This window comes from Saccopteryx bilineata, chromosome 3, assembly GCF_036850765.1.
Source record: "Saccopteryx bilineata isolate mSacBil1 chromosome 3, mSacBil1_pri_phased_curated, whole genome shotgun sequence".
Classification (NCBI taxonomy): Eukaryota; Metazoa; Chordata; class Mammalia; order Chiroptera; family Emballonuridae; genus Saccopteryx; species Saccopteryx bilineata.
In genome coordinates this window covers 12,539,471-12,558,713 of record NC_089492.1, presented here as the reverse complement: position 1 = coordinate 12,558,713, position 19,243 = coordinate 12,539,471, and the positions used below count along the sequence as shown (strand labels likewise).

At 41.5% G+C, this 19,243-nt stretch overlaps 1 protein-coding gene and 1 long non-coding RNA gene across 2 annotated transcripts in view; one reads left to right on the top strand and one right to left on the bottom strand.

Moving 5' to 3' along the window:
* The window catches only part of NSMCE2 (NSE2 (MMS21) homolog, SMC5-SMC6 complex SUMO ligase), a 239,793-nt gene that overhangs the window by 20,941 nt on the left and 199,609 nt on the right, over positions 1 to 19,243 (top strand). The gene's annotated exons all lie outside the window — the stretch shown is intronic.
* The window catches only part of LOC136329477 (uncharacterized), a 28,370-nt gene continuing 20,143 nt past the window's right edge, over positions 11,017 to 19,243 (bottom strand). The window contains exons 2-3 of the long non-coding RNA XR_010730215.1: positions 11,886 to 12,052; positions 11,017 to 11,141 (exon numbers count right to left, since the gene is read on the bottom strand). This is a non-coding gene — a long non-coding RNA (uncharacterized lncRNA). The remainder of the gene's footprint in view (positions 11,142 to 11,885; positions 12,053 to 19,243) is intronic.

The following is a 19,243-nucleotide window of genomic DNA, read 5'->3' as shown; positions in this document are numbered from 1 at the left end:
CTCAGCCTTCCTGAACTCCTCTCTGGCTCCTCAGTCCTTCAAGGCTTCTGTGCTCTCCTGGCTTCCTCCTCCCTTCTGCAGGGAAGAGGGCCATAGCAGGGCTTAGCTCACTTGTTTCTCTTTTTCAGGAGTCATAGTTCTGCCTATTGTCCCACTGTCTGAAAGCATTTGTTCCGTATATTCTGTTCGGCTTTCTAGCCGTTCATGGCTGGAAATCTAGTTCCATACCAGTTATTCATTCATAGCTGGTAGCAGAGGTCACCCATTATCTTTAGTGGGTAGCCTCTAAAGGTCTTACCCCTGCCTAGCCTGGTTTATAGTGTAGTTGTGGATATTTGACTTCGGTAGGTAGCTCTGGATAAAAGTGATAATAAAATCTTAAACCATAAGAGGGAAGAGGTGGAACGTAATCTGTCTGTAGGAGTGTATCTGTTTATTTTCAGGATTTGCTTTGAAGGCTTCTTAGTGTTTTCACTATAGAGTTTCTTATTTTTTGCAGTATATTTTAATGCAAAATACAACATGCTCTATGTAATCTGAAAAGAACTGTAAGCATTGTTTTTGAAAGGTTCATGCTCTAAAGTAGATATTGGCACAGTTTTTCTTTTTTTTCTTATTTATTTATTTATTTATTTATTTATTTTTACAGGGACACAGAGAGAGTCAGAGAGAGGGATAGATAGGGACAGACAGACAGGAACGCAGAGAGATGAGAAGCATCAATCATCAATTTTTCGTTGCGACACCTTAGTTGTTCATTGATTGCTTTCTCATATGTACCTTGACCACGGGCCTTCAGTAGACCGAGTAACCCCTTGCTCGAGCCAGCGACCTTGGGTCCAAGCTGGTGAGCTTTTTGCTCAAGCCAGATGAGCCCGCGCTCAAGCTGGTGACCTCAGGGTCTCGAACCTGGGTCCTTCTGCATCCCAGTCCTATGCTCTATCCACTGCGCCACCGCCTTGTCAGGCCGGCACAGTTTTTCGGTAAGGGATTAGATAGCAAATGTTTTCAGCTTTGTGTACCACATGGTCTGTTACATCTCTTACACTTATTATGAAAATAATTTTGATTCTATGGACCTCATAAAAGGTTCTCGGTGACCATAGCCTGAGAACCATTGGTTATGCAAGTGCATTGGACTTCTATGAGCAGGCAGTAGATGACATGAGAAATTCCCTACAGAGAGAATACCTGTGATGATGCCCCCACTGGAGTAGTTCAGCAAGACCTTATTAGAAGAGCATATTTAATGTGACACCACACTAATGTGTTGTCCAAGGACCCAGAGAGTAGCAAAACACTTGGTATTTAGGGACATTTGAAGGTAATTAGCCTGTAACAGTAGTTAAAAGACTTGTAGGAGGCCCTGGCCGGTTGGCTCAGCGGTAGAGCGTCGGCCTGGCGTGCAGGAGTCCCGGGTTCGATTCCCGGCCAGGGCACACGGGAGAGGCACCCATCTGTTTCTCCACCCCTCCCCCTCTCCTTCCTCTCTGTCTCTCTCTTCCCCTCCCACAGCCGGGGCTCCATTGGAGCAGAGATGGCCGGGGCGCTGGGGATGGCTCTGTGGCCTCTGCCTCAGGCGCTAGAATGGCTCTGGATGCAACAGAGCGACGCCCCAGAGGGGCGGAGCATCGCCCCCTGATGGGCATGCCAGGTGGATCCGGGTCGGGCGCATGCGGGAGTCTGTCTGACTGCCTCCCCGTTTCCAGCTTTGGAAAAATAAATAAAAAAAAAATTAAGAAAAAAAAAATACTTTGAGGAGATAGAGCCAATGTTAACACTCAGTTTCAAGGTATTAGGATCATCCAGCCTTAGTTCTGTAACTTGCTTAAAGTTAGGTAACTTCTCTGGACTCCTAATGTCTTATCTGTGAGCTAGGGATAAAAATACCCACTCCATAAGATTGTTGGAATTAAATAGGATGATATATGCTTTTACCATAGTGTCTATTCAATAGCTATTATAAATGATAGCCAGCTATTAGCACATGTGCTATCAGCACATGGAAGTGTCAGAACTTGGAACCGAGGCCTGTGATGTGAAGAGGGAATAAGGGGATGAGTGAGGAAGTCTTAAGGTTTTAGGGTTGAGTTTAGTGTAATCAGTAATTCATCAAACATGTTTGTTAGAACTACAAATATTTTTTTTTGATACATGTTTTTTTTTATCAGCTTCCTTTTTATTTATTTATTTACTTTACTTTAATTTTTTTTTTAATGGGGCGACATCAATAAATCAGGATACATATATTCAAAGATAACAAGTCCAGGTTATCTTGTCTTTTAATTATGTTGCATACCCATACAAATATTAATAAAGGTTTTTTTCAAGTTGTTTATAATCTACCTGGGAAGAAAGATATGTACATGTTATTAACTCATTAACTGACTGTTAGTGCCTAAGGGTGATTCTTTTCCAGGGAGTTAGGGCTTTATCATGTAAAGGAGAGGGGGAAAGTGGTAAGGTCAGTTTTAGAAAGATGACCCTCATGGCCATCCTGAGGATGCTGTAGGAAGGAGCTCCCTCAGGTGGCCAGTGAGATGATTTCAGTAGCTCAGGTGAAAAAGAAAGCGAGTTGAACTAAGATATTCTAGTTGTGCTGAAAGGATTTGATTTGTGTGCTCTGTATCTTGCACCCACACTGTCATAGAGGCAGGTCAGTGCAGGGCTTTGCATACTGAATACCTGTTCTTATTCCAGCTCCATCACTTACTAGTTTTGTGACCTCGGGCCAAGTTCTCTAACCTCTGTTTGTCTTAGATTTCTCATCTATAAAAGGCATTACTGTAGGGATGAAATGAGATGATACAAATTATGTAGAGCAGTACTTGACACTTAACTGCTTGGTAAGTGTCAGCTTTATTATTATTTTAGTCATTTGCTTTGCATTTGAGTTGACTGTTTTGTTGGGAGAAATTAAAGTGCAGAAGAACACCAGGGAAAGTTCTATCTTCAAAGCAGGAAAACTCCCTTTTCCTCATAGCCTTACAAGATTAGGTACACTCTCTGGTGACCTTTTAGGTAGCCCAACTTCATCTCAAAGTAGAACGAATAAGCTTTGTTAAAATAGGTGGTAGTGATCACTTAGGTGTGATTTTTCTCCCTTGGCACTGTAGTTATCTTGTCACTGTATAATTCAGTTATTGGTGAAGGGTGTTCTTGCTCCCAAGAGCTTGAGGGCTGTGGATGTGTTCTGTTCTGCTGCATGTTCCTGTAACCAGGGCATTGTCCCTGCTCATTGTCTAGCTGTGAAATGATTGCTTTTACCTGTGCTATGTTACAGCAGGGGTTGGGAACCTATGGCTCGTGAGCCAGATGTGGCTCTTTTGATGGCTTTATCTGGCTCACAGACAAATTTTTAATAAAAAAAAAATAACGTTAAAAATATAAAACATTCTCATGTGTTAAAATCCATCATTTCCTACTGCTCATGTTCATGGTTGCGGGTGGCTGGAGCCAATCACAGCTGTCCTCGGGACAACACCAAATTTTTATTGGATAATGCGAAAAGTACATGGGTTGTTGTGTGGCTCTCACGGAATTACATTTTAAAATGTGTGGTGTTGATGCTCTCTCAGCCAAAAAGGTTCCTGATGCCTGTGTTACAGGATATGGTGTCTAGGCAGTTGGACTCTTACTAGCATGTTTTTTCTTTAAATTGTTGATTTTCTAGTAATAGCATATTTGATTGAATTGGAAAGTGAAATTGGTTACATTAGGAGATTTTTCAGAAAACCAGAGCCTATTTTTCAGAGTTTTAAATTCATTATGTACTTTACTGCTTTCTTAATCAGAAGGTACTGACCTGATTTACCGGAATTGTTATTAACATTAACCTTGAGCAATTGAATTTTCTAAGCCCTTTAAGTGATGTGAATTTGAGGAATGGCCCTTTCCCTAAACTGTTACTGTCCCTCAGAGTTGTGTCCTTTCTCTCTGTGCCTCTCTGCCAGGGCCTGTTCATGGATGGACTTCAGAGGTTTCCTTAATGCTCTTCTGTGGAAGATGTATATGTATATACTAGAAAGCCCGGCGGTCATACGAAATGACTGCTGTTCTAGATATTATAAATTGTAATTAAAATGATTTGTGCAAAGGTGTCTGCTAATTCAAACTGAATTACCCAGGGCAGGCGGCGAGGACGCCCCTTTACTTACTGCCCCATGGGGTTTCCCCCTTCTACTTGCTTAATTGCTTAAAGTAGAGTGCAATGAAGGAAACCACTGGCGGTACATTTCTTAAGAGCCACCGCTAGCTCAATAAATAAAGATGATTTAAATTAAAAAAATGTTAATTCACATGTCAAAGATCTCTTTGTACACAACATTTCTCGTGTAGATCTTTCCATCATTTTTAAGCTCGCCTTGCAGAGGACCATCAATTATTTTTAATTTTACGTTCGTTCTTTCACGAACTCTTGAACAGGCAACATAAAGTTGACCGTGTCCAAATGCAGGCTCAGGTAAAAAAATGCCAACACGCTTAAGCGTTTGGCCCTGAGACTTATTGATGGTCATAGCAAAGGCAAGTTTTACAGGAAATTGTCTACGTCTCAATTGAAACGGCAACCCTGTTTGAGATGGAGCCAAATCAATTCTTGGAATGACATGTATTTCACCTTTAGAGGAGCCAAAGACTTAGCTATTATGACATTATTTTTCAATTGGAGAACCTCTAGTCTTGTACCATTGCAAAGACCCCTTCTGGTGTTAAGATTTCTTAACAGCATAATAATTGCCCCAATCTTTAACCTCAATTTGTGAGGTAGCATGCCAGAAGGCGGGACTATTTGAATGCTGTGCAACTTCACCTCATTGGCTAGTACAGTTACACAAGCAACCAATAAGCTATCTGTGACAAACACTTAAGCCACATATAATAAAGATAAGGATTGAACGTTTGATCAGATTCTTGCTAAAAATGAGTGAGGACCATTTGGAAGAAGGGGGTACAGTTTCAATTGCTCAAGGGTCCAGTAGGTAAGAAACCTTGTCAAAGGCTTCTCGATTTTTCTCTATGTATTGATTTTCTTCCTGTGGCTTTATGGAGCCACAAGACAGAAAGACTTCAGTTATTATGGCCTGGCAGGTAATTGGATGTTGGCTGCACTGTGCCAAAGTAAAGTGATGCAGACGATGGTCCCAATGATACCTGTAGCTGAGTCTGTTCCACACCTTCGATGTGTGTAGGGACTGTGCTTTGTCACATACGCTATCTCCTTTGGTCCTAATAGGCATCCTGTGAGTAGGGACTGTTGTTATCTCGGCTGCATACAGGAGCAAATGGGCTTGGCAAAATTGAGTACTTTCCTAGGGTCACAGAATTAGTAAGCGGAAGAGTTGAGATTTGAACCTAAATAGTCTTGTTCCAAAGTTTCTGCCCTTCACTCTTATACTTTGTGGAATATTCATTGTGTCCGTCCAGTGGTATTTGCAGCAGTCAGATAACATTGAAATAACATTTAGTTCAGAAAATTTTAGTTATTTTATTGAAGGTAAATAATATTACATGATTTTCCTTCTCTGTTCTGTCCCCCTCCCCTGCCCTCCCCTCCCCTGCCCTCCCCTCCCCTGCCCTCCCCTCCCCTGCCCTCCCCTCCCCTCCCCTCCCCTGCCCTCCCCTCCCCTCCCCTCCCCTCCCCTCCCCTCCCCTCCCCTCCCCTCCCCTCCCCTCCCCTCCCCTCCCCTCCCCTCCCCTCCCCTCCCCTCCCCTCCCCTCCCCTCCCCTCCCCTCCCCTCCTCTCCTCTCTTCTCTTCTCTTCTCTTCTCTTCTCTTCTCTTCTCTTCTCTTCTCTTCTCTTCTCTTCTCTTCTCTTCTCTCCTTAATACCACAATGAGGTTGCATGTCTTTTCTGAAACAGCCTGTCAGCTTTTGTCTTTTCTGCTAATGACGTTCTCAGCTTCCCTTGGACAGTCTCGCCCTCTGAAGCCAGAGCTTGCCCTCTCCCGGCCCTGGCCTCTTCTGTTTGTAAAGGCAGAGGTGAATCGGTCATGGAGGGAAGAAGTTGGGACCTTCTGGGGCCGTTGTACCCACCCTACTTTGTCTGTTTCTGAACTCATAATAGCAAGAAAAAAGAAGTGATATAGTGAGTTGCCTGAATGATGATCTGCTCTTTCATGTGTCCGGAACTCATATTCTGGCTAAGAATACTCACTTTGTAAACCCGGTTCCTTTTTATCTCAGCTTAGTCTCCACGCAGGCAGGACGCAGTCTTCACTTGTAACAGTTACTTCAGAGTTAACGAGGAACAAAGCACAGCCATCCAGTTAAAAATGACAAGGCCATGGACGTTTGGGGTCCTCTTGAGTGACTGAACTTTCAAATTTGCAAGTGTTAAGCATTTAGCTGAGTGAATAGTTCTGTTTCTGGGTGATTTGGAGATAATATTCTAGTTTTACCACTGACATATAAGGCATTCAAAAAGTTTAATGAACATAGACAAAAATAAAATTATGATTACTCATATCACCCTATTACCTATCACCTTATTTTATAAAAGGAGTCATTGTTTTACCTAAATCTTTTAGGTTAAAATTGTTTTTGAAAATTAATCATTGGATAGGCCAGCATATTACCAGCCTTATGAACTTAAGACATTTTCTTAGGAAGATCCACATTCTGGGTTTTCATTATGTTGTAATATATTTTTCCATCTAGACTACTGTTCCTTGTAGACAGGGCTCTAGTTAATTGGGAAGGGTTGTTTTTGGCTTTGCTTCTGTTCCTTATTTCATAATTATGTTATTGACTAGAAGCAGTAATTAGAAGTAGGTGATTATAGAGGTGGTGGTGGTCACAATGACATAAAAAGAAGCAATAACCAGAAAAAGCCTGTGTTTGCATTTCTTGTATAGCTTTTATAGTGAGAGCCAATCATAAAAGCAAAACATTATAGTTACTCAAATAAGGCAATTGAAAGTATATACTTAATTGTATTTATAGTGCTAAAAGTATAAAGGCATTGCCTACAGAATATAAAAAATCAAGCTCTCTAGGAAAACTGTTATTTTGCTGATACTGTGTTTCCCATGTATAAATATAAGAAAAAACGCTACTATTTTATTTCTACTCTACTGTTCATACTTCTGACACTTCTGGGAAAATTCCTCTCTAAGACCTAAATAGAAAATAAACAATTTTACAAGACTTCATTATACCTGCTTCTCTTGATAACTTCATAACATATTTGCACAGAGCAGATGTATACAGTGGACATTTTGGTGGTGTCTATTAGCATTAGAGTAGATGACTTTTAATTTAAAAAATCAGCTGTTTTTACCTCCTTGGCTTTTTACATGTTTTCAGGTGAGCCCCTGCCCCAAGATATGTAATCTGCCGTTTGTTTTTTGTTTGTTTTTTCCCTTCTTTTCCAAATGAGAGAATGGGAGATAGAGAGACAGACTCCTGCATTCACGGACTGGGATCCACCTGGCAACCCCCTGTCTGGGGCCGATGCTCTGCCCATCTGGGGCCATGCTCTCAACTGAGCTATTTTTAGTGCCTGATGCAGAGGCTTCATGGAACCATTCTCAGCTTAGAGTTCCATTCACTTGATCCAACCAAGCCATGGTTGCGGGAGGAGAGGAGGAGTGGGGAGGCATAGAGAAGCAGATGGTTACCTCTCCTGTGTGCTGTGACTGAGAATCAAACCTGGGACGTCCAGACACCAGGCTGGAGTTCTACCACTGAGGCAACCAGCCAGGGCCTGTTTCTGATATCTTAATACCAGCTGGACTTTTTCTTTGTTTTATGGGTGTTGTATTAATATAAGGTTATAGTAATTAAATATATAGAAATATAAAAATATGGTAGATATATAAAAGTAATTAAAAGAATATTAAAAATAATTATTAAAATTAAGTAAAGTTATGCCAATTGGATAGGAATTAATATAGTGGCTTAGTGCCATAACTCTGTAATGTGATAAACAGACTCTGACTTTCAAGCAGAGCCCAGTTAGTATGTGTGTGAAGTTATACATAGATAAAAAGTGGCTTGGTGTTATTTACATTAACTTTGTAAATTAATGAAAATAAGAACATCTTAAAAAGTGGCTTAATGTAAACATTTCAGTAGATTGACATAAAGGGGGTTCCCTGCGAGGAACTCCCAAAAAGGTGTTTTGAGGTGATAATCCTTGTAGATTGACACCTGTTAGAAGGAGTTGGCCAGAAAGGGTACTAAAGCTGAAAGGCTCCCGTGCTGCAATAGTCACCCAGACTCCAACGTTGATATGGACTGTCTTCACGCTGCTCTGAGCTCTGACCAAAGCTAGCCAAGAGGAGCACGCTGACGGGGCCCCCTTAAGCTGTACTCAGGCACGCCAAAAGGATTTGTGAGTAATAAATTGCCTGTGTGGAGCCTGACCTGTGGTGGTGCAGTGGATAAAGCGTCGACCTGGAAATGCTAAGGTTGTCGGTTTGAAACCCTGGGCTTGCCTGGTCAAGGCACATATGGGAGTTGATGCTTCCTGCTCCTCCCCCCTTCTCTCTCTCTCTGTCTCTCTCTCCTTTCTAAAATGAATAAAAAATAATAATAATAAATAGCCTGTGTGATTTATTGCAACTAATTTGTGTGTCGGTCGTGTCTTTCCTCTGGTGGCATTTAACAGTAGCATCCTCATAGCCGCCTCAAGAATAGTCTCGAAGAGGCTGCCAACCCTGCTGATAAGCAGGAGTGTCCCAGAGCTTGTGCTGTACTGGGACAATGGGGCTTTTTGCACTTATATCCGATTTTTTTTTGTTAATGTGTTTGGTCCTGCCTTTTAACTGGGTATGCTTAGGCAGAGACCTCAGAGAACTCATCTGATTTCAGAAGCTAGGACTCATTTGAGGCCCATTTGGAGTTGAAGGTATGTAAACGTGGCTTTTCAGACTGTTTTCTAATCTAGAGTGTAGGAAAAATGTTGCTTACCAAAATTAGAAATTCAACACCTTTGCTAATTTATGAACCTAATTTTAAGCCTTTGTACTTAATTTTTATATTAAGGGCTGGTTAATCCAGTGGTTCTCGATTTAAGAGTGCATTAGAATCACTTAGAGGGCTTGTTAAAACACAGATCGCTGGACTTGACCACTGGAATTTCAGTAGGTCTGGAATGGCCTCAAGAACGTTCATGTCTTACAAGTTGCCAGGTGATACTGATGAAGCTCTTTGTCCAAGGACACACTGAGAATCCTGGAGTAACTATTCATTTACCCCAGGGGCCCCCAAACTACAGCCGCATGCGGCTCCCTGAGGCCATTTATCTGCTTCCGCCCCCACACTTCCGGAAGGGGCACCTCTTTCATTGGTGATCAGTGAGCGGAGCATAGTTCCCACTGAAATACTGGTCAGTTTGTTGATTTAAATTTACTTGTTCTTTATTTTAAATATTGTATTTGTTCCCGTTTTGTTTTTTTACTTTAAAATAAGATATGTGCAGTGTGCATAGGGATTTGTTCATAGTTTTTTTTATAGTCCGGCCTTCCAGCGGTCTGAGGGACCATGAACTGGCCCCCTGTGTAAAAAGTTTGGGGACCGCTGATTTACCCTTTGAAAGGAAACATACGCCACTAGGTGGCACTAGAACACTTCTTATGAGGTCGCCGTAGGCCTTGTTGACCAGTTTGTTGATTGTGGCAGGGTTCAGGGTTGTGTCAAAACAAGGGTACTATCACTGAACTACTGGAATTTAGTAGGTTGGAGCCTGAATTATCCCACATAGCTAAAAAACAAATAAAAATGTGTCAACCATATCAGATTAGAGGAACTGTAAGACTATTAAAAGTACAACATTTTAAGATGAACTAACTCTTTCAACAGTGATATACCTTTCATGTCCAGGTTACTCAGTTGCATTTACCGGAGATAGATATAGGCCCTACACACACACACACACACACACACATTATTCTAACATTATTCTAAGTTAATGGATCTTGATTTTGTTGTTGAAGACATTTCAAAACCACTGTAAAAGAGATTTACATCTACTGTTTACATAAATATCATGTCATTTTGTCCTCCTGCCAACTGGTCAGTTGTGTAGGGGACAGTTCTGAAATGAGCTTTCTTTTCCTATTGGCTACCTTGATCAGAAAGTTGAGTAGTTTTCTTTTTAAGAGCTCTAGGGGCAAATTCTGGCGGCTCTTTGCCTCATGTTTCCATGTGGTCTCACTCCATAAATTTGCAGCCCTTCCAACACCTCCAGCTTGTCTTTCTCCCACGACAGTCCCAACCTGAAGGCTGGCGAGTCTGCTCCACACGAGGGAATGTGGGCAAATAACTGCTTGCTCTGCTTTCCTGTGAACTAACACTGGGTTGCCACTTTTTGAAATACATAGTAACTGAGTCATATTTTATGTTTTAAAACAGAAGATGGATAGATTCTGAATACCGCCTGGGGTTTTTTGAGATTTCTTGAGAATAATCTTTGCATTGGTTCCAGGTTTTATCTTTGGAGCAGAGACACAGAGATTGGGTGTCTGTGACCTAATACTGTATGATATGACTATTACAGAAAAAGCTGAATCAGTCACTCAATCAGATTTTAAAATTAGACAAGCACATTGTCATATATCTTTGGTCATTGGGAAGAATTGAGACTAGGTAAATGTTAGGCAAAGATGTCAGGTCATGGCAGATGTAGAACAGACCGGAGGATCATCTTTGAAACATTAGGCTCCTTTTTAAAAGTAATAAAATTTTGTCTTGTGATAATCAGAAAGGAGCTTTTATTAGGTTGGTGATGAACAGTTCAAACCCGTGTGATTAATATAGAGAACTTAGTTTATTATCCAGACCTATTCCTCCCTCTTCTATACTTAGAACTGAAATGATATACTTGTGTTCTATATAAATGGGAAGCCTTATTATATATAGCAACACTGCCCAATAATAATGATATGGTGTGAGCCAGCTGTGTAATTTAAAATTTTCAATTATGCTCATTACAAAACATGAGAAAGAGGCAGAATTAACTGTAGCAATGTTTTATTTAATCCAATGTCTAAAGTATTTTTTAACATGTAACAATATAAAAATTACTGATGAGCTATTTTTACATTCCTTTTTTTTTTGCATGAAGTTCAAAATCTTGCAGTGCATCTCTGGACCAGCCACATTTCATATGGTGAACAGCCACATGTCGCAAACAGCTACTGTAATAGATAGCAGTTAAGACAGAGGTATTTCACTTTTCAGTGACTCTATCAGGGCAAGGCAAGAAATGATAAAGGTAGTTAAATCAATTAGTTTTGCAACTTTTAAGAAGTTTTGGTGAGGATTCAAATCGAACCAGTTGGTAAAACAAGATAAAGACTTATCTATCGAATGATTTATTATATATATATTATATAATATAAATTTTTTTTGCACTAGTTACTCCTGTGCCACTGGTATGCTTGCTATTTTAGTTTTTTCCCCAAAATTGTTCAACCTGCTTAAAATTATTTACTTCAGGGGATCTACTTTATATTCACTTCTGTTTGAAACATCACGTGCTATTTGAACCGATACCTATAGAGCTTTCATATTTTGTAGCTGATGTGCTTAAGTAGTTTCTTATGCTATTGGGCAAGGCAGAGAGGTTAAGTCTCTTCAGCAGCCAGAGTATACTGGAGCTGCTGTGAACAATTACGCCTGTCAGCAGTTGCCCTTGGAAATGTTCTAATTTGCCTGTCCCTGGGCGCTGCCTCAGGCACTGACTTTCTCTGTGGGTGGGAGTTATGAACCCAGTTTGGAGAAGCATTAGAGGCACTCGTGGCAGGCTCCAAATAGATGTGCTTCTTGCTTCATTTTTGCATGTGACCAAGTTGCAAGAGGCATGTTCCTTGCCTGAATTTCTTTGAATGCCTTGTAGAATCAGACTCTTCTGCCAAAAGTTGAGAGGAAGCTTCATTTACCTTTAGGTCTTCCTTTCCCCTTCCATCCAGAGCCATCGGCCATAATGATGGTAGATTAAAAATGATTTCGTCACATCTTATTATAGTTCTTAAATTTACTGAAAGAGGACTCAAAAGGCACCTTTCATGTATTACCACCGTGTAGGGTCGGATCCAGAAGAAGCTAGCTGAGGAAGTGAAGAGAAGGAAATGTTAATTGGAACAGTTCGCACAGGGAGGTTATAGGCAATGCTCAGTAGACAGAGGGCAGGAGAGAATATGTATAAAATTTAGTTGCTCTCTCTGAACTGGTGGTGGCAGCAGTGGTGGCTTTGCCTCCCAGACAAAGATTTAGGTTTCCTTTTTTGGGGGGAGTGCTTGGGCAAGGTAGTTTTCTCCCCTCACTGGGTAATACTGATTCAAAACAGGTATTTGGGTTTGGTTAGGGTTCACTATTCTTAGATAATTGCTAATACTTTTGTGTGTGTGTGTGAGAGAGAGAAAGAGACAGAGAGAGGGACAGATAGGGACAGACAGACAGGAAGGGAGAGAGATGAAAAGCATCAATTCTTCGTTGCGGCTTCTTAGTTGTTCATTGATTGATTTCTTATATGTCCCTTGACCAGGGGGCTACAGCAGAGTGAGTGACCCCATGCTCAAGCCAGCAACTTTGGGCTCAAGCTGGTGATTCTTGCTCAACCCAGATGAGCCCACACTCAAGCCAGTGACCTTGGGTTTCAAACCTGGGTCCTCCACATCCCAGTCCGACACTCCATCCACTGTGCCACCACCTGGTCAGGCGCAAATACTTTGTCTCAACCAATTATTATTTATTGGACCAAGCCCTCAAAAAACTAATAATTTAGTTAGCAGATAAGACACATATATTTATATATATATATAAATTTACCTCAATGGAATTTTACTTATAATAACCTCGTTTTCTTTACTCCCTGCTAGTTAATCACTACCTCTGAATTCCATTATCTTTTATTTAGTGCCTTAAAAAAATAACAGCTTTATTGAGATATAATTTATATGCCATGTAATTCAAGTATTTAAAGTACAATTTGTGGTTTAGTATATTCATATATATATATATATGGAGAGCTATATAGTAGTAAATAATATGTTTCAAATGAGGAGATTATGGGTCTTTTTGTTTCATATATGACTATTTTAGAGAAAGTGGGGGTTGGGGAAGAGAGATGAGAAGCATCAACTCATAGTTTCAGTACTTTTAATTGTTCATTGATTGCTTTCTCATATGTGCCTTGATTGGGGGGCTTGAGCCAAGCTAGTGACCCCTTGTTCAAGCCAGTGATCTTGGGCTCAAACCAACATCCCTGGGCTTCAAGCCAGTGACCTTTGGGCTCAAGCTAGCAATCATGGTATCGTGTTGATGATCCCATGTTCAAGCTGGTGACCCTGTGCTCAATTTGGTGAGCCTACGACCTTGTTTGAACCTGAGACCTGGACAACACTCTGTCCACTGTGCCACCACCAGTCAGGCCCATTTATGACTTTGTACATTATGATCGAACAGCCTTATTTTAAACCTGGTTGGTACACATATTTTTTTTTGTACACATCCTTTGTAGATGGTACTTACTAGGCAACCTAACAATAGCAAACACGGTGCTTTTTGTGTATTTACCTGTCATGTTCTAGATACCTGAAGGATGTTTATTCATTTAATCCTACAACAATGGTATAAGGCAGGTAGGTAGCATAATTACTGTCTTCCATAGGAGTACACTGTGCCTTTCTCAATCCATTGACCTTATAAGTGTGACTTTTCTCTTCTGGTCACAGTAAACTCTTGAGATCAGCCGTCTTTCCTACTCTGTATTGATGATGCCTGTGCTCATTGTAGAGACATCCCTTTTGTTGAGCTCTGTCACCATTGTGCCCAGATGAGAGAGCCTCATGAAAACAATTTGAAGAGTTCATTCTGTGCTAACGCTACATTATTGATTTAGAAGGTTCTTTTGCCAGGCTTAAAACAAAAAAGGCTTTGACCAGGAAGGACTTCATTTAAAAATCTTAATTGCCATGAATTGTTTCTGCTGTTTAGATCATCATTGTTTGATAGTGTCTCTGGCCATGAACAAAGCATCTGGCGTTTACTCTCTGAAAAATGGTAGCTATTAATTTCTGTACCCATGCCTGACCTGTGGTGGCGCAGTGTATAAAGCATCGACTTGGAAATGCTGAGGTCGCCGGTTCAAAACCCTGGGCTTGCCTGGTCAAGGCACATATGGGAGTTGATGCTTCCAGCTCCTCCCCCCTTCTCTCTCTCTGTCTCTCCCTCTCCTCTCTAAAATGAATAAATTAAAAAAAAATTTAATTTCTGTACCCACTTACACCATTGAGCGCAGTTTACAAAAATGTTCACGGTGTCAACCGGCCACATCCCTTTACGCCGTGTACTCCAGTTGTGTACCGTGCGGGCTCTGCCATGTGCTCCAGGAAGTCCCCTTGCCTTTGTTCACATCACTTGCTCCCCCTGGAAGGCTCTCCCTGTTGACTGCTCGGAGGGCACTTGTCTTTGCAGGCAGAGCCTGAGACTCATCATTTTACACAGACATTCTTCTCCCCCCGGGATCAGGTGGCTCTCTTTGGCTCCTCTGTGGTGATTGTGCACTCATTCATGAAAACAATACAGCACTTCTTTGCATTTAATTCTTTATAAATCTACCTTCCCACTGCTAGGTGCTAGTTTGGAAAGGCCAGTTAATATCCTGTTTCCCAACCAAGTGCTGTCTCTGTTGCAACTACCCCACTCTGCCATAAGCAGTGTATGAAGAATGGGTCTGATTTAGCCAGTAGCGGGCTGCACTTGACTGACCCCTGGTCTAGGTAAAAATCATTTTCTTCATATGTATAAGGATAAAGATGGGTTAAATCTTGTAAAATCAAAATATAAAATGATAACCTGAAATGGGATTATGGAGAGAATTACAGAAATGTTCTTGTAAATAAGTTTGTTTTTCCTGGCCAATCTTTAAAAGTGCTGGTAGAAAATAATTTTTTTAATGTTTTTTTAAATTTATTTACTTTTTTAGATTTTTTTTATTCATTTTTGTTAGAGAGAGAGGGGAGAGAGAGAGTGAGAGAGAGAGAGAGAGAGAGAACAGGGGGAGGAGTAGGAAGCATCAACTCCCATATGTGCCTTGACCAGGCAAGCCCAGGGTTTTGAATCCGCGACCTCAGCATTCCAGGTCGACGCTTTATCCACTGCGCCACCACAGGTCAGGCCTAGAAAATAATTTTTAATTTCACATAAGTATATAATTAAGCCTTGACAGCCTCTATATCACGGATTTATAACTCTTACTTGAAATTTCTTCTATATCTGGGTATGTCCATATTGAAGGTCCTTTGATTTCCTCCTGTCTAAAGCCCTTTGCATTTTCTGAAGCTAGTTCCACGAGTATCAGTACCTATTACCCAGCAAGCACTATTCTGGAAATATGAAGACAGGAAGATACCCTTAGTAACTTTATAGATCTTGTTACAGAATTGTTTCTCTTAATCCTAATGAAAATGAAGTTAGCATTTGACAGTTGAGAGAGCTGAATGTGGGGGGAGGGGGGTTGAGGGATTTGCCTGAAGTCGCAGAATTTAGTTGGATAGGATGGTACTCAAGTCCAGATCGCTCTGCCATGCTAAGCTGCACATGCGCACACATGCTCACTGTTCTTGTGTACGTCACCGCACACTCCGTCAGGCCTAATTGCTGTAGCTATTAACTTTGGTGCACTGAAGAAAGACTTCCTCATTATACAATGCAGTTTTGCTGTATTGAAATTTCAGTGATTTAGGGTTTATCATGTTAAATTTACCTCAATGGAATTTTACTTACAGTAACCTCGTTTTCTTTACTCCCTGGCAGTTAATCACTACCTCTGAATTCCATTATCTTTTATTTTATTTAGTGCCTTAAAAAATAATAACAGCTTTATTAAGATATAATTTACATGCCATGTAATTCAAGTATTTAAAGTACAATTTGGTGGTTTCGTATATTCACAGGTACGTGCAACTATCACAACATTCAGATGTTTTCTTTTTTTTTTTTTTTCATTTTTCTGAAGCTGGAAACAGGGAGAGACAGTCAGACAGACTCCCGCATGTGCCCGACCGGGATCCACCCGGCACGCCCACCAGGGGCGACGCTCTGCCCACCAGGGGGCGATGCTCTGCCCCTCTGGGGCGTCGCCATGTTGCGACCAGAGCCACTCTAGCGCCTGGGGCAGAGGCCACAGAGCCATCCCCAGCGCCCGGGCCATCTTTGCTCCAATGGAGCCTTGGCTGCGGGAGGGGAAGAGAGAGACAGAGAGGAAAGCGCGGCGGAGGGGTGGAGAAGCAAATGGGCGCCTCTCCTGTGTGCCCTGGCCGGGAATCGAACCCGGGTCCTCCACACGCTAGGCCGACGCTCTACCGCTGAGCCAACCGGCCAGGGCCCATTCAGATGTTTTCATTACCTCAAAAAAAGAAGCCCTGTACCTTCAGCTGTCCCCTTCCCATCTCCTTTCTCCACATATAGATTTGCCTATTCTGGACACTTAATGCAAATGCAATCACGTGGTCTTTTGTGACTGGCTTCTGTCACTTAGCATGATGCTTTATGGTTCATCTATGTTGCAGTATAGATCAGTAGTGCTTCCTTACTTTTTATGGCTGAATAATCTGCTACACGGGTAGAGACCACATTTTGTATTTGCATTCTTCAGTCGATGGACATAGGATTGTTGATATTAATAAATTATTATTTAGATATTAAGAGATCCTGCTATGAACATTTGTGTACAAGTTGGTATCCCATAGTGGTTTTGATTTGCATTTCCCTGGTGACTAGTGATGTGAAGCATCTTCTCATGTGCTTACTGGCCATTGTGTATATCTTCTTTGGAGAAATGTGTATTCACATCCTTTACCCATTTCAAATTGAGTTACTTCAAAATTGAGTTTACATTTTTGAGTTGTAAGAGCTCTTGATACCCTATTCTAGATACAAGACCATTATCAAGTACAGGAGTTCCTTGGGTTATGACAGTCTTGATATACGATGTTTCGAGTTTCTGATGCTCACTCCCATAAAAACTTTAAAAAAAGGAGACGTGAATGTTTCAGCTTACGCTATTAGCATCATATTACAGACGATGTGGGCGAACTAGTTTGGTTGTGCATGGTGGAAGAACACGCAATGATGCAGCGTGTGAGTGAGGGAGTGGGCATCTCCCAGTACGCTTACCCACGTCCTTTCAGACTGTTAAAAGTGCAAGTGTTCCGTTTGTGTTAGGGTAGGGTGTGTTTTTACTTACACCAAAATTTGGGTTTCATCACTGTCATGGGAATGGAACTGTGTTGTAACCCAAGAACCCCCCTGTATATGATTTGCAAGTAAATTTTTCTGTTTTTTTGCATTGTATTCTTTCTTTTCTTTCTTCCTCTTTCTCTTTCTCTCTCTCTCTCTCTCTCTCTCTCTCTCTCTTTCTTTCTTTCCTCCTTGTCTTTTAGAGGAGGGGAGATAGTGAGGCAGACTTCTGCATGCACCCTGACCGAGATTCACCTAGCAACCCCCATCTTGGGCCGACTCCAGTACTAGTTTTAGCACCTGAGGCCAATGCTGGGACCAACCGAGCTATCCTCAGTGCCCGGGGCCATCACTCAATCAAGCCACTGGCTAGGGAACAGGGAGAGGAATGGGGGAGAAAAGCAGATGGTCGCTTCTCCTGGGTACCCTGACTGGGAATCAAACCCAGACGTCCATACTCTGGGCCAGCGCTCTATACATTGAACCACTGGCCAGGCCCCACCTTTTACTTTCTTGATAGTGTTCTTTGAACCATAGAAATTTTTAATTTTGCTGAAATCCAATTATTTATTTTTCTTTTGTTGCTTGTGCATTTGGTATCATATCTAATCCATTGCTAAATCTAAGGTTATGAAAACAATCTGCCTGACCTGTGGTGGCGCAGTGGATAAAGCGTTGACCTGAAATGCTGAGGTCACTGGTTCGAAACCCCGGGTTTGCCCCATCAAGGCACCTATCGGAAACAACTACTGCAAGTTGATGCTTCCCGTTTCTCTCCTCATCTACCCCCCACCGCCTTTCTCTCTCGATCTATCCTCTCTTTAAAATCAATAAATCTTTAAAAGAGAAATCTTAATCTTATTTTATTCTAAGAATTGTATAGTTACAGCTGTTCCATTTGGAGTAATTCTGAGTTAATGTTTGTGTATGTCTGAATTAAGGGTCAGGTTTCATTTCTCTGCCTGTGGCTGCCAAGTTGTCCAGTACTATTCTTTCCCCACTGAATGGTCTTGGTACCTTGCTGAACGTAAGTTGATGATACAAGTTTATTTTTGGACTCTGATTTTTGTTGCACTGATGGACTTTTGTATGCCTGTCATTGTGTCTGTACCACACTGCCTTGTTGCTGTTGGCTTTGTAGCAAATTTTGAAATTGGAAAGTCCTTCAATTTTGTTCTTCTTTTTCAAGATTGTTTTGGTTGTTTGGGATCCCTTGTAATTCTGTATGAATTTTAGGATCAGCTATTCTTTTCCACTAAGAAGCCGACTGCATTCTTACGGGATTGTATGACTGGAGGTTAATTTTTTTTTCTTTTTTTTTTTTTTTTTTTAGAGAGGAGAGGGAGAGACAGAGAGAGAGAGAGAGAGAGAGAGAGAAGAGACAGAGAGAGAGAAGGGGGGGAGGAGCTGGAAGCATCCATATGTGCCTTGACCAGGCAAGCCCAGAGTTTTGAACCGGGGCGACCTCAGCATTTCCAGGTCGACACTTTATCCACTGCGCCACCACAGGTCAGGCTCTGGACGTTCATTTGGGGAGTATTACCATCTTAACAATACTAAGCCTTCCATTTCTATGGAGGGTTATTTTTACATTTATTTAGATTTTTAAAATTTCTTTCAACAATGTTTTCAGACTATTAGTTTTACAAAATTTTTTTTTCTTTTGTGGCAGAGACAGAGGGAGTCAGAGAGAGGGACAGACAGGCAGGAAGGGAGAGAGATGAGAAACATCAATTCTTTGTTGCAGCTCTTTAGTTGTTCATTGATTGATTTTTCATATGTGCCTTGACCGTGGACCTTTAGCAGACCGAGTGACCCCTTGCTCGAGCCAGCGACCTTGGGCTCAAGCTGGTGAGCCTTGCTCAAACCAGATGAGCCCGTGCTCAAGCTGGCAACCTCAGGGTCTCGAACCTGGGTCCTCTGCATCCCAGTCCGACACTCTATCCGCTGTGCCACCACCTGGTCAGGCAGTTTTACTCATTTTTTGTTAATTTGTTGTAAAATATTTTACTCTTTTTTGTTGTTATTGTAAATGGAATTGTTTTCTTAATTTCAT